This window comes from Empidonax traillii, unplaced genomic scaffold (assembly GCF_003031625.1).
Source record: "Empidonax traillii isolate 1590-97213 ecotype Southwest subspecies unplaced genomic scaffold, ASM303162v1 scaffold141:size962631, whole genome shotgun sequence".
Lineage (NCBI taxonomy): Eukaryota > Metazoa > Chordata > Aves > Passeriformes > Tyrannidae > Empidonax > Empidonax traillii.
In genome coordinates, this window is record NW_020955334.1 from 778,074 (window position 1) to 800,149 (window position 22,076).

General features: G+C 43.0%; 1 protein-coding gene across 1 annotated transcript in view; it reads left to right on the forward strand.

Annotated features, from left to right (window-relative positions):
- The window catches only part of CLDN10 (claudin 10), a 56,391-nt gene that overhangs the window by 10,691 nt on the left and 23,624 nt on the right, over positions 1–22,076 (forward strand). The gene's annotated exons all lie outside the window — the stretch shown is intronic.

Below are 22,076 nucleotides of genomic sequence, written 5' to 3' on the forward strand. Positions count from 1 at the left end.
GCAAGAAGGTGGGATAATCAAAAGCAAAGAAATAATCTACAGCTGGAAATGTGTGTCCCTGGGGGAACAGGTGGAGATGGTGAGGTTCAGTGCAGGGTTACAGCAGGAAATACAGAGGTTGTGCTTCTTCAGCAAGAACAAAAAGCTTGTGCTTCTTCAGCTCTGTGTGTCTTGGCCATTTTCCGACCTGTGGTCCAGGGCTCACTCTCAGAGGATCCCTGTTGGGTCTCCATGGCTAAGACATCCTGTACTGCCATAGCCATACTTTGTCCTGGGCTTCACTGGGGCTGCAGACACCCCCATCCCACGGCTCAGATAATTTCCTTCTGAGCAGTAAAGCTCCCCTGCCCTGGATGATGGTGATGGTCCCTCTCAGGGGGCTGTGTTTGGCGGACTAGGTAGAGAAGCAGGAGGACAGATGGGCAGCTGAAGCCAGCATCCCTCCCAACAGGCAGCAGTTGCTGTCTGTGGGCAAACTCCTGCCCAGACACGTGTCTTAGGAGAGCAGTGAGGGGGAGGATGGCTGCACGGGGTGGTGAGTTCTTCCCCTCTCTTCCCTCAGCATGCATGGAACAGAATACTCTGTGTGTTAACAGGAACAAGCATAAGCATTTCCAGCCAAGGTACTTAACACAAGTCTTTTTGCCAAGTGGCTTCACTACCTTCTTTGGTTAAGGTTAAGAGAAATGTTGTTGCTCAAAGGAGAAAACAAGTGGAGGTGTTTTCCCCCCTCACCCTTCCTGTCTGCAAATCCAGGCATCTCTCTGGTCTGCAGTTCCTTATAAACAAATGAAGGAGCTTTTGTGGAGCCTGTTGATAAGAGGTACTCCACACCACCCCACATCCCACCGATTCTTCTTATTATTTTTATGCATGCAGTAATATGCAAATGTTTAAGTGCTTCCTAAGGTCACTCACTAGTTGTGCTTCGGGGTGGTGATTCCTCTGGTTACTGCAGAGACCTAAGGGTAAGCCCAGGGCAGAGTAGGACATGACAGGTTGTCAGGGCCAGCTGATAAGATTTTCACTTGATCAGCAAGATCTATGTGTGCGAGATTCAGATATAACCCAGTGAAAGGAGAGTCAGGGAGATAGGAATTATTTTCTCCTGCACTCCTCTTTTCTGGGAACAGTTTGCAAGGAGATAAAACAGAGAGGAAAGTGAGTCTGGTGTACAATAGATGGGTCAAGGGGCAGAAAGAGAGCTGAAAAAATACAGGAGGCTGCAGCTGTTCAAAATACATCAGATCATTAGGAGGGCAGAAAATGAGCTTGAGAGGTGTAAGACTCTGCCTTGACCTGATGGTGACAATTTGGCCACACTTTCTGTACAAGGGGGACCAGACCTGAGTTCTCCTCAATCTCAGAAAAGGCTAACAGCTCAACTGGGAGAAATTAGATAACTTCCAAAAACTTCTAGCATTTTAATCAAAAGAAGGAGTGGGAACTCTTATCTAAGGACTCTGAGTGCTTTCAACAACCTATTCTTTACAATTTTACCACCTTGGATAATCTCAAATAAAAATCTCTCTCTAGCAACAGAGCTTCATGTTGTGCCTGCTTGCTCACACAGCCTCAGTGTGAGCAGATACTTATAGTTCTTAATACTGAAGGGAAAGCACTGCTGAACAAGGGACAGGAACTAGGAAGCAAAGAAATGTATTTCAGATAGGCAAGGCTCTTGAGCAGCTCTTTAAAAGAAGAAGGAATTATGAGGAAAAGTCTGTTCCCAAAGAAGACTTACTTCTCTTATGCATGAGTCATAATAAGTGATTTTTGGAGCCAGAGATTTTTTCACTGGCATTGCTCACTTTTCTCAGTAAGTAAAAGAAATAACATTACTTCAGGGTCTGAAGTTCACTGGGTTACATCTGCTTTCACTCAATTCTACCAAAAGCAATCTTTTCTAAATGGATTTGTTTCTTTTTATTTTCCTTTTCTCTCAGTATCTTTGCAGCCTTACTGTCTCCTTCACGCCCCTAGCAGAGACAGGATCATAAATTAGGTCAGTGCTATGTCTGACCTGGTAGTTGCTCTGGTAATGTTAAGTTTTTATAAGTTATCCTCTCCTTTGCTTCAAAATATCTACCTTCTCCTTCCTGAATAACTTACTGGAAACTCAACAGAAAAAAAAAATTTCCTTAAGCTTCTGGTCAGCTATGGGGGCTGTGTCGATTCACCAGCAGGGATCAATCCAATATCCACGATCCTCTCAGTTGGAATTAGACAGTGCATGACTTATAGGTTGTGACAAACAGTCATGACATGACTATGTTGCAGAATAAAAAACAAACAAACAAACAAACACCAATAAACAACATGTTTGTAAAAAATCGTTTGTCTGTAAGATGTGAGGCAGCTTCTGCTTGGCCCAAGCAAAACCTCTGCTGCAGTAGTGTGTCCATTTCGGGTACTGCACTTGAAGCAAGACGCAGAACACTTGGAAAGAGCACACATGTAAAAGCAACTAAAATCCCTCAAATTTATGAAACATGACCTATGAGGAAAGACTGGAAGAGTTAAGATTGTTTAGTCTGAAGAAGAGCAGACTAACTGCAGGTACAAAAATAGCCTTCAAGTACGTAATAAGTGGCTGCAAACAGGAAGAGCATGATCAGCTCCCTATGTCTATGGGTAATACCACAGGAAACGGTGAGCGTGGAGGACCACAAAGACTATAAGCAGTGTTAGCATTCTACCCTAAAAGTAACTGGCCTTTTTTGTCTGTTTATGGGCAGCTTACCTCTAACCCTTAGCTTACTTTTGTTACTCTGCGGTTGTTTTACTCTGTGGTTACCTGAATCAGCTCAGCCTCATGCCCCGTGGTCAGTTCTAGCTGCCAGAAGTGAAATGTGCCCTCTGGTGTCCTCACCTCTTCTCTCTCCAGAACCTCCCCTTGCAGCCCGTTTAGGTGGAAAGCCATAATTCAGAAAATATAATTTATGAAGTATGTAGCCTTTGGTCTACAAAGATCTTTTAGTGGACTTTTGGTCTGAAAAGCTCAGTTAGTATTAAATCTCCTTATGCTTTTTAATACATATTTCCTACTTCTTGTCTGAATGTGGAGTGGGCATTTTGCTCTGTGATTGCTGAGCGCTGAGCTCTGTGCAACACATCTGATGCCCAGGATTTGGCCTAGATATTGCTGAGACATCTCTACAGCCCTAAGCAAAGGCAGCATACTCACATTCATCCTTTTTCACTTCTCTGTGCTATTTTTACAGTGAAACAATATTCTCCTATCATATCTGAATCAGCCCAAAACGGAAGGGATTAGGGAGTGGGTGGGGGGCAGACAATATAGGCAAAAATCCTTGAAGTATTCAATCTTTCTTCTATCACATATAAACATTTTGGATGGTCCTGTAGTTCTCCTTTCTTCTTGCCCAAGAAATGCTGTTCTGCCTCATCAGATACCTGAAGATGGATATAGATGAGATGCTAAAATTGCTTCAGTGGATCTTAAGCAGAGGTTTAGGATTTATCCCAATCCACTTTGGACACCAATGGTATAAAATGCTGTGTGTAAGCAAATCACCCTGCAATCACCTTATAGTCAATAGGAACAGGGAATCCTGTCCCCTCCTAGAACAGGTTCCATCTTATCCCTGGGAAATCCCTGGTCAGAGGAGCAGTCTAGGCGTGCCAATTGACAGTAAAGCAGATGGATAATTAGTGAAGGTATGGACATACTGGGCAGGATTCAACTGAATCCTACTCTGATTCAGCAGATACCTGCAGGTGGATCCTACCCTACCTCAGATCAGTTGGATGTAATTTATATCTAGAACTTTCAATCCAAACAAGAGTTCGTGCTTTTTGCACATGAAAAGCAATTTCTTGCTTTCCTTCTACAACTAATTTTCTTGTATTTCACACCTCTCCTCTCTCCCATTCTGTGTCCAAAGGGACAACATTTTCACCAAAAGCTATTGCAGGGGACAAAACACTGCAAGCCTCTAAAATGTCACTTCAGATCGAGGAGCTCCTCTCCATCCCACATCATTCAGTCTTCACTGATTAGACCTTTATCGGACCAGGACTCCCACTGTCCCCGATGTGCAAAGCCTCATCCCAATCTCTTTCCACACAGCCTAGGTGCCCCAATGAAATCCATGTTCTTCTTTAGCCATAGAGTGGTGATGGGCATGAAAACAAGTCTCTGATAGGCAATGGCTGAGAGCTGGGATCTCACGCAACGGGTAATACCAACTATTTCAAACCCAGCCTGCTATGTATTCCTTTGATCAAGCTCTTACATTAAACAGACTCTGTGTGCACACGTGTCCACACAAAGTCAAGCTGCTCCTCATTTTCCTTGTGAAAGATGCTTCATTTCTTGAAAGACACTCCACGAATCCCAGACTGGTGGATAGTTACAGTGGGCAAAAAGGCTAATCAAGGGGAAGGGCTGTTTAAGCTCAGTTGTTCAAGGCTTTGTCATTACCAGGCAGCTTTTAGGAATCAATGGACATTTTCATGAAGTGTTTAGTAGTTAGAGTTCACTGAGACTATACAAACCCTTTCCAAAGGAGCCCTTTGTTGAGATGTTGGCAATATATCTCTGTCTGGAGTCAAATAAATTAGTCATCAGATAAATCAGTCATGCCAGCTATGAGAGTGATACCAAAATAAACACAATCTTTTAGTCAAATCCATGAAACAAAAGGAACAGCAAATCTTATTTAAAATTCCCCCATGTAATTGATGCATAATTAAACTTCTAAACATGAATGCAAGTATGCTGATCCAGAGTATGTGACTATGAAGATTGTATCTTTGAAAGTAAACGGGGATCTCCGGATGCAATTAAAAGTAATTTCTGAGTTGCTGTTTCCAAGTTCCTACTGGCAAAATCCAAGAATTTCAAAGCCTGAGTAATTCCTAAATTACTGCAGTTTTGATGCCAGGGAAACTCCACAGATTTTGGTGGAGTTACATCAGATTCAGACTGCATCAGGCCAACAGAACTTACTCCTTTTAAAAATGGATTGTTAAATATTTTGAAAAGAAGATGTCAGAAAAAAGTTTATAGAAATCACATTCTACAGCTAAAACAACCAAATTTGGTGGGATGTGTAACGTCTGGGAACATCAGTTGGGATAAGGCAACATGAGTGCCTTATCCCAAATGTGTTGCCCCAAGTAATCTTAGGGCAATTTAGACCTTACTAGGTCTAAAATACACAATCAGTTTGAACTCTTTTAAATTTTTCTTGTCCTAAAATACAGACAAAATAATAACAGTGATATCCTTACCATTAGTCTAGTTATCCTTATGTTTAGCTCATATATTAATCATTATTGTCATATAAAATATTTTTTAAGACCTACTTCTTTTACCAGTGTCCTTACACCACTCCTTGGCATGCCTGGTGATCTGGCAAAGGACCTGAGTTCTGGAAGGGAAGAAGCAGGGCATGTGAAAAACAAGCAGTGCAACCAGGCAACAGCTTGTAGGAAGGAAGAAGCACTGCTTTTAATTGGATTGAGGAAGTTAAAAGTGTTGTGAGGAAGCTTTTCTTATCTAGTCAGTGTTTGTTTCCTAACAGCTGCTATCTCAGCCCAAAATATTACACTTTGGGTGCCTAGTCTTAGATAAGTAAGCAGATTAACTGGCCTTGGGCAGTTCTCACGGGCTTTGGTTGCCTGAGCATCTAAAATCAAGCCTGGAAGGGCTCAGGGGCAGTAGATACACTTAGTTTTGCAGCTTTGACATGAGTCTCCCACTGTCCTTCCATCCCATGCTTCCCTGAGCCAGTGCTGGCGCTTGCCTCCTCCACAGCTGTGGCTACCTCTGATTCCAATCCTGCACAAGCAAAGTGCAGCTATGATCATGTCCTTCAGGAAGGAGACCTGCAAAGAAGGGGATGGCTAGAGTAGGCATGACTCCTACCCAAATACTGAAGCAATTAATCCATTTCAGCTGAGGTTGAGGATGAGATTCCTAATAGAAGCAGTACAGAGAAGTCTCTCAGAGGTGGGATTTCCACTCCTTTCCATTAGTCAGCACTTGTTTCCATGAGATACCACTTGCAAAAGCTAAAAACACTCTTCACTCGCCAAATCCCTCAGTAGAACATATCCTAAAATTAACAGCCTTTGTCACATTTATTCACTGATGTTGTATCCAACAAGCATAAATGAGAAAGGACAGGCCATCATTCCAATGCAAAGTCACTGAATTCCACTGAAAAGAAACCAGGAAAACAAGCTTCAGAGGTATAGTCTTTGGTGGAATATCCTCAAAGCAGAGAAATTTCATATTTCTTCATGGAAATGTAGGAACCTTGTTGAGATTTGTCAGTGTGGTCATTAGCAGTTCTAAAGTCTGACTTACTTCTCTTTTATTTGTATACTATTGAATTCTATATCTGTGTGCTAATTCCAGCAACAATGTTGTGTTCTTTCTCTTGAAGGATAAAATTGCATTTGCATTGGAAAGTCTGTGCCACTTTCATTAGCAACATAAACCACATAAATTTTAGAACTAACAAGGACTAGAAGGAAGATATAGCTCCATAGGGTGCTTAGGACATTTGTGAATCTGATTCTGCTTCTTGAGATATTTTCACTGCTTTACTGGTGCTCAGATATATTCATGTATTTGGGAGAATACATCTTTCTCATGCAGTGCTCCACAAAGGAACCAAACACAGGCATTGTGCTCTGTTTGCACTTACCAGGAACCAGTGAAACCTGAACTAAAGCTTATTACCTATTATTGGCTTCTAGGAGTACGTTTTGTAATTGGCACTGTGCAAACACAAAACACAAAGCCCCTGTGTCCCAGAGTATTTATAATCTAGGGAGCAAACTTCAAAGGAAGTGGGTAGGTTTATGCCATAAAGGAGGAGGAAGAAGGAGGTGGAAGAAGATCAAGTGTTTTTGATCAGGCTGCTTCACAAAAGGCAAAAGAAAAAAATCTTTTGGATTGATGGGGTTTGTCGCGTCTTTGAAAGGCTTTTCCTCCAAGGCACTGGGAACTACTCACAGATTCAGAGAATAGGCCAAGTTGGAAGGGACCCACAAGGATCATCGAGTCCAACTCCTGATCCTGCACACGATGATCCCCAAGAGTCATACCATGTGCCTGAGAGTATTGTCCAAATGCTGCTTGAACTCTGTCAGGCTTGGTGCTGTGACCAGTTCCCTGGGGAACCTGTTCCAGTGCCCAACCACCCTGTGGGTAAAGAACTTTTTTCTAATCTCCAACCTAAACCTCCCCTGACACAGTTTCAGGCCATTCCCTCAGGTCCTGTCACTGATCACCTCAGAGAAGAGATCAGTGCCTGCCCTCCTCCCCTCACAAGGAAGTTGTAACTGCAGTGAGGTCTCCCCTCAGTCTCCTCCAGGCTGAACAGACCAAATGACCTGAGCCACTCCTCACCCAGCTTCCCCTCAAGGCCTTTCACCATCTTCATTGCCCTCCTTTGGACACTCTCTAACAGCTTAATGGCTGTTTTTTGGGCATTGCAGTGCCCAAAACTGTACACGATATTCAAGGTGAGGCTGCACCAGTGCAGAGCAGAACAGGACAATCCCCTCCCTTGACTGGCTGGCGATGCTTTGCCTGATGCCCCTAAGACATGGTTGGCCCTCCTGGCTGCCAGGGCACTGCTGACTCAGATTCAACTTGCCATTGACCATGATGCGCAGATCCCTTTCCGAGGCACTGTTTTCCAGCATCTCATTCCCCACTGTACATACATCAAGGGTTGCCCCATCCCACGTGCAGAATCTGTCACTTTCCCTTGTTGAAGTTCATATCGTTGGTGATTGCCCAGTCCTCTAATTTGTCAAGGTCTCTCTGCAGGGCCTCCCTGTCTTCTAGGGAGTCAATAGCTCCTCCCAGTTTTGTGCCATCTGCAAACTTGCACAGTATCTCTTCCACCAGTCACTGCTGTGTTTATTGGCTTGGAATAATTTCTGTTAAAATCGAGATGGTACAGTGCTCTGACTCTTCTCTTGAAATGTTTTATAGCTTATAGTTCTTTGGCATCTTGAAGAAAAAGATGAAACTATCCAGTCAGACTGCACCCAGGAATGAGACAGGAGCCAGAACCCTTTGTTGCAGCCTGACCACAGGACAGGAAACCACATTCGCAATGGCAGCAACTGTGGGATCAATAGACCCACCCGCTCTCCACTGCCTGCAGGACTTGTGGATGTATTGTAGTGAGTCCAGAGGAGGGCCACTAAGTTGATCAGAGGGCTGGAGCACCTCTCCGAAGAAGACAGGCTGAGAGAGTTGTGGTTGTTCAGCCTGGGGAAGAAAAGGCTCCAGGGGACCTTACAGCAGCCTTCCATTACCTAAAGGGGGCCAATGGGAAAGCTGGAGATGGACTTTTTACAAGGGCATGCAGGGATAGGACAAAGGGCAATGACTTCAAGCTGAAATGCTGATGTGATCCTCTGGGATAAACATCTCTAGAAATTTGATTTGGGGATCCACAAATTACTGTCCTCACAGAAAAACAAATCTTTCTCACCTACAGACAAAAAGGAGAGGGAAGTGTCACTTTACCCAGGCACAGGTGTTTCTTCTTTCTCCTGTTCCTCTCTCCGTTTATGCTGGCATAATCAACTGGACTTGGAAAGAGAAGAGGTTTTATAGTGGATAATCCTTTTTGTCCTTGAAATGCCTGAGAATGTGAACCTTGTTGTTTATCTGTGGGGGTTTTTTTCTATGGATTTAATTCCTATTTCTAGACATTCAAAAGTTCGTGGGTAAAATCCTAACATTGTTTTGTTAGGATGTTCAGTCCAATTATGACTAATTCAAGTAAGAGTATACAAACCCGGTAAGGTTTCCACAACATGTAAAATATTATCAAATGTTCTTTACATGTTTCATTTGAAATTCTCTCTTGCATAACCGTTGGATGTTAACGTATGTGATTGAACTTTAAACTTACACCCAGCACTTGTTAATCTGCTTATAGCTTCCTGCAGCAATATCAGTGAAAAGGTATACACAAAACCTGATGTAATTAACCTGGGGCTTATGTAAGTCTGGGAGCTGCATCTCCTGCCATAAGCCTGGGAACTCTAGAAGAGCCTTAGCTGGGAGCACCATGACCCATGTCATCTGAGGCAGCCTCTGCTCTCAGAGAAGGCAGACAGGGACTGCCAAGGAGCTAAGTGCAAGCCTAAAAATAATCTTACAAATAATGGGATGGAATTCGGAATACTTTAGTTTACGTGCACATGGTTTCAATAGCTCATGCTGTAGTTCTGCCAGAAGTAAGACGGTTCTGATTGTGGGGTTTTTCTAAAGTTTGGCCCCGTTTGACCTTTTATATGCTTCTGCCATTTAAAAATCCTCCACGTGCCTGGGGAGGCTCCATCTGTGGCAAGAAAGAACAGGGCAGACTGGTGATCAGGATTGCTCAGGGCACACTCCAGAGCAGGTATGTCCTGGGGAGAGACAGCTGGTGGGGCCCAAACTGAGCCATAAAGTTTTACAACTGGCAACCAAGGTCCAGTGCCGGAGCTCGTTGCTTGGACCTTCTTTATAGAGAAGCATGCAGGTACTGAAAATTGCATGAACTTCTTTAGGGCTGCTTCAAACTCGTTATCTCATTCCAGGCTATATATAGCACATCTGCCTTCTCCTCATAAAATGACAGCTCTAGTCTGCCAGAAGGGCAGCACACAGGCAAGCTGCCTTGGCAGGTTGCCCTCTGTGTAATTCCTGCCCCATCAACATGCCCTAAGACATAAAGAGCAGGTAGCAAGGGCAGAGAACTTTTCTGCCACTTCTGGTATTTAAAGGTCTTTAAAATAATTTTCTGCCTTTAAAACACTTTTTAGTGTAAAAAGAATGCTTCAAGCAGGTAGAATTACAAGGTCACGCATATCACAGGTCTTCAAATGTGTAGTATTTAAAAAGTATCCTTTAAGATTTTGGCTCTATGTCTGTATGTAAGTATTTTTCAGACAACATTTTTGCCTGATCCCTCACAAGAGGGCAGACAGAAGCCAGGAAACTTCGGGTCACATATTTACTTCAAATCATACCTTATAATGTCAGATAGGAAGGTTCCTCTTTCCAAACGTGATGAGCACCACTTGCATAATGCCCTGGATGCTCCCGTTGTTCTTTATCATCCCTCTTTATCATACTTTTAAGGAAGCTTGTGAAGGCTAATGAGATACTCCCCAGATAACAAAGCAGCAAGGTCTCCTGACATGACCAGATTAGGATCATACCTGGTGTCCTTCATTCCATGATAGCTTTCAGACTGCAGTAATGTGAGGGGTGTTCAAATCTCACCCACTACTACACAGGGACACAGAGAATAAGCCAAGTGTCTCAGCTTTGGGTTTTGTTTAATAACATCTGGCAGCGGGTTCTTGCAAAAAGCTTGCCTCTTGATCTCTCCATGGATTCTTTGTATCTGCTTCCCTCTAAAGGCCATTCTGTGAATTATTGTATTATCCTGAATGTCAATCAAGTCTTAACATGAAATCAATTCTCGGATGTATTCCTTATCTGGAGAGACGTTTGAGCTCTGTGAAGGAGAGGAATAAATACCTTAAGGGTTGCTTCTTCTTGTAAGACCGATTAAAAGAAATAATGCTTAAATGAATGCAGAGATTTATATCAGCAAGCAGAGGTTTTCATGATAAAATTAATCTAAAACTGAGTTTCAAGCATACATGCTTTCGTAGTACCTTATTGCACAGAAAAGTGAATCACAAAGGCTAACGGGTTTGTCCCAGGCAGAAATTGGGATCTGGCGGTCCTTGCTCTCAACCAAATGCTCAGAGGAGTAAGTGATTCTCTGCAGACACGCTGAGGCACTCAACCTCTCAGGCACAGCTGCAGTATTGCTGCAGTTTTGTGTGATCTCAGGTAAGGAACTTTCTGGTGTAGCAGAGCTTGGGAAGACTGTGTCTTATCTCAAAGGGTGGGTTGCCCCTTCAGCTGAGAGGCTCAGATAAAAAAAAGGAGGCATTTAAAGTATACCTGTTTGTTATTTGGGCAAACCGTGAGAAATAGGATAATCTCTAAGTATACTTGTAACCTGAGTAATAATGATTGTCGACCAGCATTTATGCACAGCTTTGGCACTGCATAGGCATCTCTAGAGGGGAGGGGATCAAACTTTAGGTAAATGGAGTACATCTCTCCAGTCCTCTCTGCAGAGGGAGCACAGGAAGCTATACTCCTGAATTAAACTGGAAGAATGAGGCCCTGAAAGGAAGGTTCATCTAACTTAGGGAGAAGGGAACAACTGAAGTGTTTAAACATAGGCCATCCTAAAAGTCCTTAAAATATCTGAAACTTCACACCGTACTGGAAAATATGACAAAGAAGACACAGGTCACTTACTGTGATTTACATTTAAATCTCCTGAAAGACTGAAATTTAATAATACACAAAGACTTGGAAGGTCAAGTAGATTCATTCAACAATTCCAGATAATACAAGTCGAGTTTACAACATACCATCAAGGGGATAAAACAAATATACAGGGGGAAATGAGCAGGTGCAACAAATCAATACCATATCACTTCATTTTTCTATAATGGCAGGGGAAAAGTGGCAGAACATCTCCCACATACACAGGTCTCTCACCTACAAGAGTGAAGGTATGCCTCCTGCTCAGGAAGAAAAGCACTACTTACTGTCACTGTAGATGAAACTTGCCTTAGAAGCGTGGATGAGGGACAGCTTTATGGGACCTTGTAAGAGGGAGGCAGATGGCCACTTTATCCTGTTACCAGCATGTTTGTTCCTGTGTTCCTCTGTCTCATCAGAATGAATGAGAGAATAAATGAATGAATGAATCCCCATATTCAAAAATCTGTAAATTGTCATTTTTACAATTGTGGTGCAGTTAAGACACGTGAATCCTCAAGAAAATACAGTTCCTTTAAACAGTTCCTTGAAACAGTTCTTTGAAATATAAAGTGCCCCATCATGGGGGACATATAATTGCCCTCTAATATCTGAAACTTTTCGACACAACACAGAGATAGCTGAGACACTTGAAAGAGAAAAATTAAAGAGCGACGAGGCAGGGTAGAGTTGAATGACTCAGTACAGAGGGAAGAAGTGATTCGTATTTTTTACTTCAGTCTGTGAAAAGGAAAAACAAAAGTGATGACAGAAGAGTAAAATGTAGCAAAGGAGTTCAGGAAACGAAGCAGGTGAAAAGCCACTCCCTCCAATAGAGAGGTGCCATGAAGTGCAAAAAAATACATGTGAAAACCCATCCCATAATTTAGCTGAAGGGCATCATAATGGTTTAACCAGCAAATGCTCAGGCCTACTCTCACTGCAGAGAACTTACCTGTGGAAAGCAATAGACCTTACCTAGGACAAAACCATTCACATTGGAGCTTCCCTACTGCCTCACTGAATGCCAAGAACAGAAGCAAAAGAACACTTCCATACGGATCGCTTTGGACAGAACACATTTGCCTCGAAAAATTCCCATCAACTCCTCTCAGTCCACACAAAAAAATGCAGCAGTTTCGTAACAAGAACAGATTCAGAGCTACTCCCAGTGGGCACCTTAGAGGTATATGTTAATCAGCTCCCAGTTCTGCAAGTGCTGAGTGGTAAAGTCCTTGCCCAGCTCCCTCCCTCACCACTTCCTGAGTATCAGAAGAACCGAGTACCACAGACTGGAGCAGCAGCAGCCACCAGGTCATCCTCCCAGGGGTAGTAAATGATTCAGTGAACAAGATCTGCCTGAATAGATATCTGAAGAGACAGCCGTAATGCAGCTGAGGGCAGTAAGAGGACATGCCAAGGCAAACACATTCCAGATGACTTGCAACACAGTGTGAAATTTCACCCTATCATAAATAACACAGTAAATGTGAATGTTGTATTTCCCAAGGTACTGGTCAGACACCATTTCCCTAAAGAGCAGACATGGAGGAAATGTATCATCTCTGCTCCTTAGCCCTGAAAGGCAGGTCAGAGGGACACCTGCTGCAAGGATGACCATGTTATCCAGTGATCCCACCTGCTGCCTGCCTGGGTAAAGAAAGATGCTTCAAAAGCCATGTACTCTTGCTGCCAAGGGCACACAGAGTGCATAAATACCCGGGAAGACAATGAACAAAGGTGTATGCCTTCCCCTTTCCTGATGTGACCTTTTCACTGTGTTCTAGCTGTCTACAGTACAATAACTCGATTTCACCACAATATGAGGCCACATCCCACCACAAATGTGAAACGCCAATCCACTTGTTACACTGAAAGTGATTTTTTAAGTTGTGTCTTATCAGTCAACAGCCAGGTTTAACCAATCACAGGTGAAGCACGCACCATCTAAGACGAGAGAAATCCCTCTCAGTTGTGACCGGTGGGGCTGCCCACTGACAGGAGACGATGCAGACAGGTGCCAGGTTGTGGCTACTGTTCATCACTGGTCCAGAAAGTTGTTTCTCCAGAGGTGCACAGTCACTCTTTTCAACAGCACTACCCCTTAAGCTGAGCCGTGTTCAGGAGGTGGGGCTCACCTCACTAACTTTAGCAGTCTAAAGAGGATGTCTAAAAGGTAATCATCCTAAATTCCTTCTGCAATAAGTGAAAAGAGGCAGGCATCCCCAGAGGCAAATGGGTATGAGGTCTGTGGGCTAGACTCTGGAAGTGCCCTTCCAACAAACTCAGAGCTTAGAGCCAGAGACTGAGGCTAAATCCTAAACTTCAGATAAGGTCTGGTAGCAAAAGATGTTCAGCTCCAAGATCAGCTGGAGTGCAGGAAGCCACCCTGCCATTCAGGTTGTCACGAGATGGGAGCCACCACCAATTTGCACCGGCATGGCTGGGAATGGGGGGCAGTAAAGGCTCCCTGGCATAGAGTGTGGCCAGATCTGCAAGGTCTCCATTTGAGGAGATCAAATGATGCTTCTGGACTCAGTGGGGGCCACTGGGGCTCTGCTAACCCTGGCTGACTCAGCCTGTCACATAGGGAATGTTGGTATTTGCTGGAATGCCCAGGACTGAGCAGGAGCTGCATGGTAGGACCCCTGATGCAAAATATGGGCATATCTACAGCCATTGTTGTGCAGATGTGGGTAAGAGCAGATTCAGACCCAAGCTGCTTTTTGTGGAATGGCAAAAGGATTGAGCACAAAATGTTTTTATTTATTCCAGTGTTAGTCCTTTCCCCCAGAAGAAGTGGTCAGTCCAGAGGTGTGCTGTCCCATTGATCCTCCCTTTTCAAGGATAGTTAGCAAAGCTAACACCTAACAACTCAGCAAAGAAAGGCTAAGAGTCAGTACCATGTCTGACTTGATCCTGCCTTATCCAAGCTGGGGAAGAGAATGGGCCTGAAGCACAGCTCATTTCACAAAACAGCACTTATTATTTATTCCTGGTAAAGCATCTTTTCTTTCTGAAACTCAGAATGAGTGGAGGGAACTGATTATTCTGGTGATCCTTTTCACACCATTGGCTAAGAGTGTCAGAGATGTTATGACAAGGGTTGATACCCATTACTGGTGTGTCAGAAGTGCAAAGAGTAGTTTGTAATCTTTGCAATTTTAACACAGTATATCTATCTGAGGACGTGTTTACTTGCTATTCTCTTGCTGATACCTAGCCAGCATCCAGCAAGGTTCTGAGTGATCACACATCTCCAAAACGTGACCATGTAGTATCAGTGGATAGCAGATACCCTGCAAACCCTTCTGCTGAGAGTATACAGACTCTTTATACCAGTCTCTGGAAACTGCCTTCTCCATTTCAGTTTGACCTGCTTAAATTAGAAGTTTGGGTGAGGTGTCAATCAGCTGAATTGGATGAAACTACTCAGAGACAGGAATGTACAGATCCCACCTGGAAAGCTGTCGATACTCTTTTCATGCCCCTTGTCACACATTTCAAGTTTCAGACAATGAACCTTTCACATAATTGGGCAAACTGGCAGCTCTCTCATTTTTGATAGCTGAAATTACCGTTCTTCCAAGGTCAAACTCCCTAGGTCCAACCGTTCCTTTTGCTTGCATTATCCGTCTGCCACATTTGCTTGTTCAGGGAGATAAGGAGTGTGATGTAGCCCTGAAAAGCCCTTTTTCTTCTTGCAAGTGAAATAATAATTGCTGTTTGCTTTCCTGTGACTGGACATAGGATCTCATTATGAACTCAGAGCTGCATAAATCTTAACAGTGTAGACACTAATTGAGCGATGTCGATGTCAATATGAAACTGCCATAATTAAGCCTATATTCAGACCTTCCAGGTTGTTTTCTGCTCTGGATTTTCCAGGTGAACAGGTACCAATAGAAACTTGGAAAAAAAAAATATTTGTTTTCCGCGAGCTTCAGCGTATTCATTTAGAAATCATATTTCACAAGAGGCAACAGTCTGGTTATTAACTTCGGCAGCAGATAAATTAAAAAATCAGGAGCCATGTGTACTGGTACTTGTAAGTGACCAGAAATGAAGGATTAGTCAGCTTATAAAAACTCTGCTCTACGACAGTGAGGAGAGGACTTCACTGTACAGACTTCTTTTCATATTTTATATGTACCAAACACTTTTTCCAGGAGAGGGTGCAAAATTTATCTCCAGCAATAAAAAAGCACTATGTTTCTGCTGGCCTGTATTTGTGAATGCCAGAATCTTTTCAGGCTGTTTCTATCTCCATTTGTAAATATGGGATTCAACATTAAACACAGTAAAAAATCCTGTCCCATGATACTTATAATATAGATGACTACAAAGAATCTGTCCATCTTGCTTCCTTTTACAGTCAGTAAAATGAAACAGGAACATAGTTCTTCCCATCTCACCCTATATTTGTCAGCTGAGTATCTCTCCAGATTCCTTTGACTATGGTGCCCGGAGCTCTGATGACTAACCCAGATGTTGACATGTTGACATCTGGAACTTTGGACATCTGTGTTAGACAGAATCCCACCTCTTGCATTTGCCAAGAAATGCTCTACAGTGACACACTGTGCTTATTGTCCAATACCACTTGTCATAGTACTCATATTTACCACACATTTAAATCAACTTATGGGAAGTTCTGATTATTTTGTTTGTTGGGCTTCTATCAGCACTGCAGTAGAGAGCAGGATAAAGGGTCCCTTGCAGAGGTGTTAAAGAAGTCATGGCTGGCAAGGGAAGGGAGAGGAAGAGAGGTGTCACTGTGGTTAGACCACATTGTTACTTATGCCAGCTGTCGCACAGATTGATAGCTCTGTTTATTCAAGTGTCATCAGTCCCCGTTACCATCTCACATGGCCTTAGCCCTCTTTAAACTTCACAGACCAGTGGATCTTGAGGAGGGGTTTAAAAGCTTGAAGTAAACCCTTCCTGCTAACCTTTCCTCATAACTACTCACATGAAATTGAACAAGCATGGATCATTATTCAAAATAATGACTCATTTCGGAGATGTACACGCTGGGGAGATTGTATCACCTCCACTGGATACGATACAATCTTCAAACACAGTCCTTCAGGGATTTATGTACTCACAAAGAGCTGCTTTCAGCTCGAAGACATATATGCCCCTTAAGCATATATGCAGCAATCATCACACAAAATCACTTCTGTTAAGGTGTATCAGGTGCAAAGCCAGCATCACATTTCTAGCCATGGTTCAGCCACATGGGGACGTTACAAGGTGTGCCCTCCCGTTGTCTCAGCCTACAAAGGTGGAGAAAATTTTGCATTTCTCTGGGGTCTCCAATATGAAGATTGCTTCCCACAAAGGCATTTTAGCCTCACCCTTGCTACCAGCAGGCTAAATAATTATGTTGTAGCATTGTCTTAACTGAAGAAGCAACAAAAACGAGTCTAAAAAATTCAGAAACATACTGCTACATAAGGCAAAGTCAACCCTTACCATCAGCATTTAAAAATCCTTCCTGATATGGGCAATGGTTTGGGAGCTGGAGAAACGGCATTCACAGCTGCTTCACACCTTCATTAAAATACTCTGGTATTAACAAAGTAAATCCCTGACTGACTTGCCTCTCCTCATGTTGACCCTTCACTGCTTCCAGAGTAATAACAAAAGCCACCAGGACTGGGCTCATAATGAAGAACAAACCACTGGCAGTTAGTTTTGGATCTGAACTATTTATTAGTTGGTCATGGAGTTGGTCACCATTTAAATAAGACTGTAAGTGCAGAAATAATTGTTCAAGCCAGTGTCTGGCTGTTCTGAAGGGAGACACTAGATAGAACAGGACTATAGCACATTTACATGAGCTGGAAACTTCAGCCTTTTAATAGAAGTGGCAAGCTCTACCAATGAGTACAAATTACTCCAAAATTTCACGCACAAGGGAGTAATTATACAGGGCCACCATCTGTGGGTACTCCCAAAATTGCAAATATATTGGGACAGTAGAGCTAAGTTACTGGAAGTGATGGAATGCTAAAGTGAAAAACACTGTGTTGCAACAGTAGAAGATACCCACAGAAAGGCTAAACATTGTCCTTATTGCCCACCTGAGTATCAGGAAGGGTTTGAGATGGCTTATCTAGCCAGGCATGACTGCTGCTATAAAAGAAAAAAAGTGAAATCATCATCAAATGCTGGAAATCATCAGGGAAAGAACCTCAGAAACACCTCACTGTTCAAGGCTACTGCAAGCCTATCAAAAACAAATGGACATGACTCAAGTCCCTTACTTCCCCATTGCAAAAATCTCAGCTGTTGCTCAAACAAACCAAGCCAGAATGTCGTACTTTGTCGTAAACGGCTGTTTGAGTGAAGCTGATGAAAGATAATGACCTGCAATTCACAACCAGCTCATTTGGGAAATCTATAATGGATTACACACTACAGCTAGTTCTAAACATGAACAGTGTAGAAAAGAAACTAAAAAAAAAAAAGAAAGAGACAAAAAGTAAAGTCCTAATGAAGTTATTGTCCTGGTGGGCATCTTTAGGCCAGCAAAGCAAAGCCACAAAAGAAGTACGTCTCTGTTTCCAAGTAAATCTAGATAATTCCTGAGAAGCCTAATGAATTGCTGCAATGATTACACACCCATCTCACTTCTAGTAATGAAATATCCTAGGGATATACAGGTGGTGGGCAGTAGCATGTAGGAATATCTAATACAGAAGAAATTCTGTGGATAAAGAGAAGCCCTATGATCAGACACTATTTGTAGTCTCCTGTCATAGATTTCCCTAAGGACAGGAAAAAGAACATTTTTATCTATTAAGGGGCGGGGGCGGGGGGGGGAGGGTGTGCTGGGTTACTTTAGTATCCTCTACTTGCCCTAAACCTTTATTTCATTATTGCTATTTTATGTACTGGCTTCATCAGTTTACAGTGGTAACACTTACTTATTGAGAAGTGTACATGTTTAATAATAAGAAAACATGAAACTGTGGTTGGAGGGGTTGCTGCCTAATAATTTTTCTCCTATATCAAGTTTTGATTAAAGCCCAATCTCTTCTGATACAAAATATAAGGCAGGGATATATAAAAGTATTTGTAACACATTTGTTTTATACACATTCATATATATATGAGTGTACTTGTTTGCTTTGTTCTAAGATATGAGACATTTTCATTGTGAAAGATCAGTGGTTGGTATTTCAGTCTGTTTGAAAACCTGCAGAGCAAATTCTGCTCTGAGGGATGTGTATCAGTCCACAACTCTGTTGTGAGGGGAAAAGGAGGGGCAGGCACTAATCTCTTCTCTGTGGTGACCAGTGACAGGACCTGAGGGAATGGCCTGAAGTTGTGTCAGGAGAGGTTTAGGTTGGATATTAGAAAAAGGTTCTTCACACAGGGTGGTTGGGCACTGGAACAGGCTCTCCAGGGAAGCAGTCACAGCACCAAGCCTGACAGAGTTCAAGAAGCATTTGGATGATGCTCTCAGGCACATGGTGTGACTCTTGGGGATGGTCCTGTGCAGGGCCAGGAGTTGGACTCGATGATCCTTGTGGGTCCCTTCCTACTCAGAATATTCTGTGATTCTGTGATCCTAGTCTAATGGCTTTATTTTATTTACTTGTGCATATTAATATATTCAGTGATGCCTGTGCCACATAAAGTACTTGGGATACTTTCTTGGCATGTGGCATGAATCTTTTGCCTAAGCACAGCTGTGGGCTTTGATGTACTCAAGGGAGGACTTCTCCCACCAAGTTTAAAGTTCAGCAGTTCAAAGGCACTTCTCATTAGATATTAACCAAAATGCTTTACAAACGAGAAGGGAATGACCTACTCTGTGCCTGAAGAATTTGGCAGGGGCCATTCTCACAAGCCAACAGACCACCACCACCATGCTGAGAAATGTCTCGCAGAAGAGAGGCTGGGTTTCAGGGGCAGAACAAACAGCAGAGTGACCTCTTACAATTCTGTTTTGGAAAATACAACCCCTTGGCTTCTCCAAGCCTTGTCTGGAGAGCAAATCTGCAACACAAGCTGTTATGGGCATTATTTACAGCTCCAGTATTGCTCCAGCCACATGGTAGATATTTAGCTGAATATCCATATGGATGCCCACCCTTGGGGCATCATATCAGTCCCAGGGAGTTCGTTCAAGCAAATCTTTAACCTTCCTGTCTTTTCTGGTGTGGCATAGAAACCCCTAAGCTGACAGATGGAGGCAGCAGGTTAATCACTGAAACGCATCTGGGCAAAGAGTCTGTCAGCTGCCAGGCATGCATCCAAGGATGCCGCTGCTCCCCGCCAAAAGCCAAGAAACACAACCGCACCTGTGAGGTTCACAGAGCAACTGCGCTGTTTCTGCTTGCATGAGACACTTGCTGCGGGAGTCACTGCTGGAGACATGAGAGGGGCAGAGGGATGAGGGCTCAAGACCTGAGGATGCCTGTCTGCTGAACCACTCATGCTGTGACTCACTGGGATAAGAGCAGGCAGCCAATGTGTAGAGTTAGATGGGGAACCTAGAAGAGCCAGGATGATAATGGGCTGGTGGAGTGGGCAAGCAAAGGCTGCTCAGTTAGTGCTATTAGGTATGAGGTTTGCTGGAAAAATACAAAAATTAACTTTTGGTGAACACAAAAGGAGGATTACACTTTTGCTTTGTTTTAACTGTGGCTTTTCATTTCTATAATTTAAACTCAAAACCCACCATGTCTTTCATTTCTCTGGTCACCCTGTGTAGGGCTGGAGAGTAACACCTGCCTGAGGTTGGAAACCTTCAGCCAGTGTCCCTCCAGAAGCAGTGGCTTGAAACAGAGAGAGGCTGCAGACAGGAAAGAGCGACTTGTGCCTCGGGTCATGCTTAAGCAAACCTCAGCCTGTGGAGGTGTCTGACACTGGGGTTGTGCTGCCAGAGCTGGAGAAGAGTTGTGGCAGACGTGGGTAAAACCTCCTGCAAAGTACAGACAGCCAAAGGGCTTGGAGCAACCTCCAGGGCATACACCTGCTCAACGAGGATCCCAGATTGAACTTAGATCCTGTTTGGGATGGGAGAAAAATTGAAACTTGTTGAGGCATGTGATCCCAAAATCAATATTTTCACAGCTCAGGGCATGTGACGTGTCCCTGGAAGGTGCCTGGTGAGGACAATGGCTGGCACAGGATTGCAGATCCACATGGCTCTAGTGCGCTCCACCACTGACCAGCCCACACACACAGGCACCAGTAAGCTAATGCCTATGCCTAGAGCCAATGGTTCTAGGTTTCCTTTACAGGCAGGAAAATTCATCCCATAAATGGGACTGGAGAGGGTAGGGTGAGATTTATGAATGGCAATTGAATTTCCTACTTTATTATGTTTTGCATTTAATACTAAAGCACAGAAGTTCACATTAACAGTATATCCAGAGATAACACAAACACTTCCTCCAGCTAAATTTTAACATTTGTGTCAGGTTTTTTACTGGATGTAGCAAACCCGTTGCTCTTGCATGCCATGTCCTAAACCCCTCCTACCAAATCAGGTTTTTCCCGTATGTATGTAGAAAAGTTAACACTTCCCAGAATACCACATGAATAAAATGCTCTGGGCCATCTTTCCAAATAAACCCTTAATCCTCAGATATCACTGAAAGTAATTTTAGTCAATAGTGCACCATCCTGTAGAAAAACAAAGAGCAGCCACTAAAAAAACCCAAACACACTGGTGTCTCCAATCTCCCTGTTTGGCATCTGCTGGCATTTTTATTTTGCTGGTATCTATCAAGCAATGTACAATCAAAATCCACCACTTTGTCACTTGGAGACTTCTGAAATACATGTATTTGCTGTTGGAAGGTTTTCTGATTCCTGTCTGCATAAAATAACTACACCAGAAACTGGGAAAGAAAAGGAAACTCAATTTTCCCAGAGGTAGCACCAAGTAAAGAGATGTCTGCATTATCCCATTTTTCTCCCACTATACAGTTTTCTTTGGGAAAAAAAAATACAAAGCAGTGCAGTGCAATATTTAAATCCACATAAAGCCTTACCACCAAAATCAGAAATATTGACCATGAGCATGAGGCACCATCCACTGCTGCAAATGTTCCTTACAAACCAGACTTTGGTCAAAATTGTTTTTCTCCTTTTCTACAAGTTGAAATGCATTTCTGATGTGAAAAAGGAGACTTTACATACTTTTAATGCTAAGTTCTCAAAAGTGATTCTGCGCTTCTTCATGTGGCTTGCAGCTCAATTGAATTAAAAAGCTAAAATGAACATCTAAACGAGCCCCTGAAATAAAGAGTCAGCTGAGAAAAGACACTTGAATGACGAGAAAAACAGAAAAAAACACAGTGCATACCTGGATCTCTATTATCAGTGGAAAAGGCTTTATTTCTTTGCAAGGGCAATGGCAAGGTAGAGCTACTGCAATGCAACGAAAGAAAAATACTTTCCGTATGGGACCATGAAGGCATTAACATAACAGGCAAAGCACATTATGTCCTGCCCTTGGCAAATGTGTGGTTGGCTACTCTGGACTGTGACCCAGCAAAAATAAGCAGTCCAAATGAATTTTCTCCTAGGTAATATACTGTTTCATTTACTGCACACAGTAGACACTTTTTTCTCAAGATTCAGTGTAGAGGCACAACATTGCACTGAAGGAAAAGAAAAAACCTGTGCTGCACACAAACTGCACACAAAAATGAGCTGAAGTGCTGATCGCTACACTAAAATAAACTTCCAAGTACAT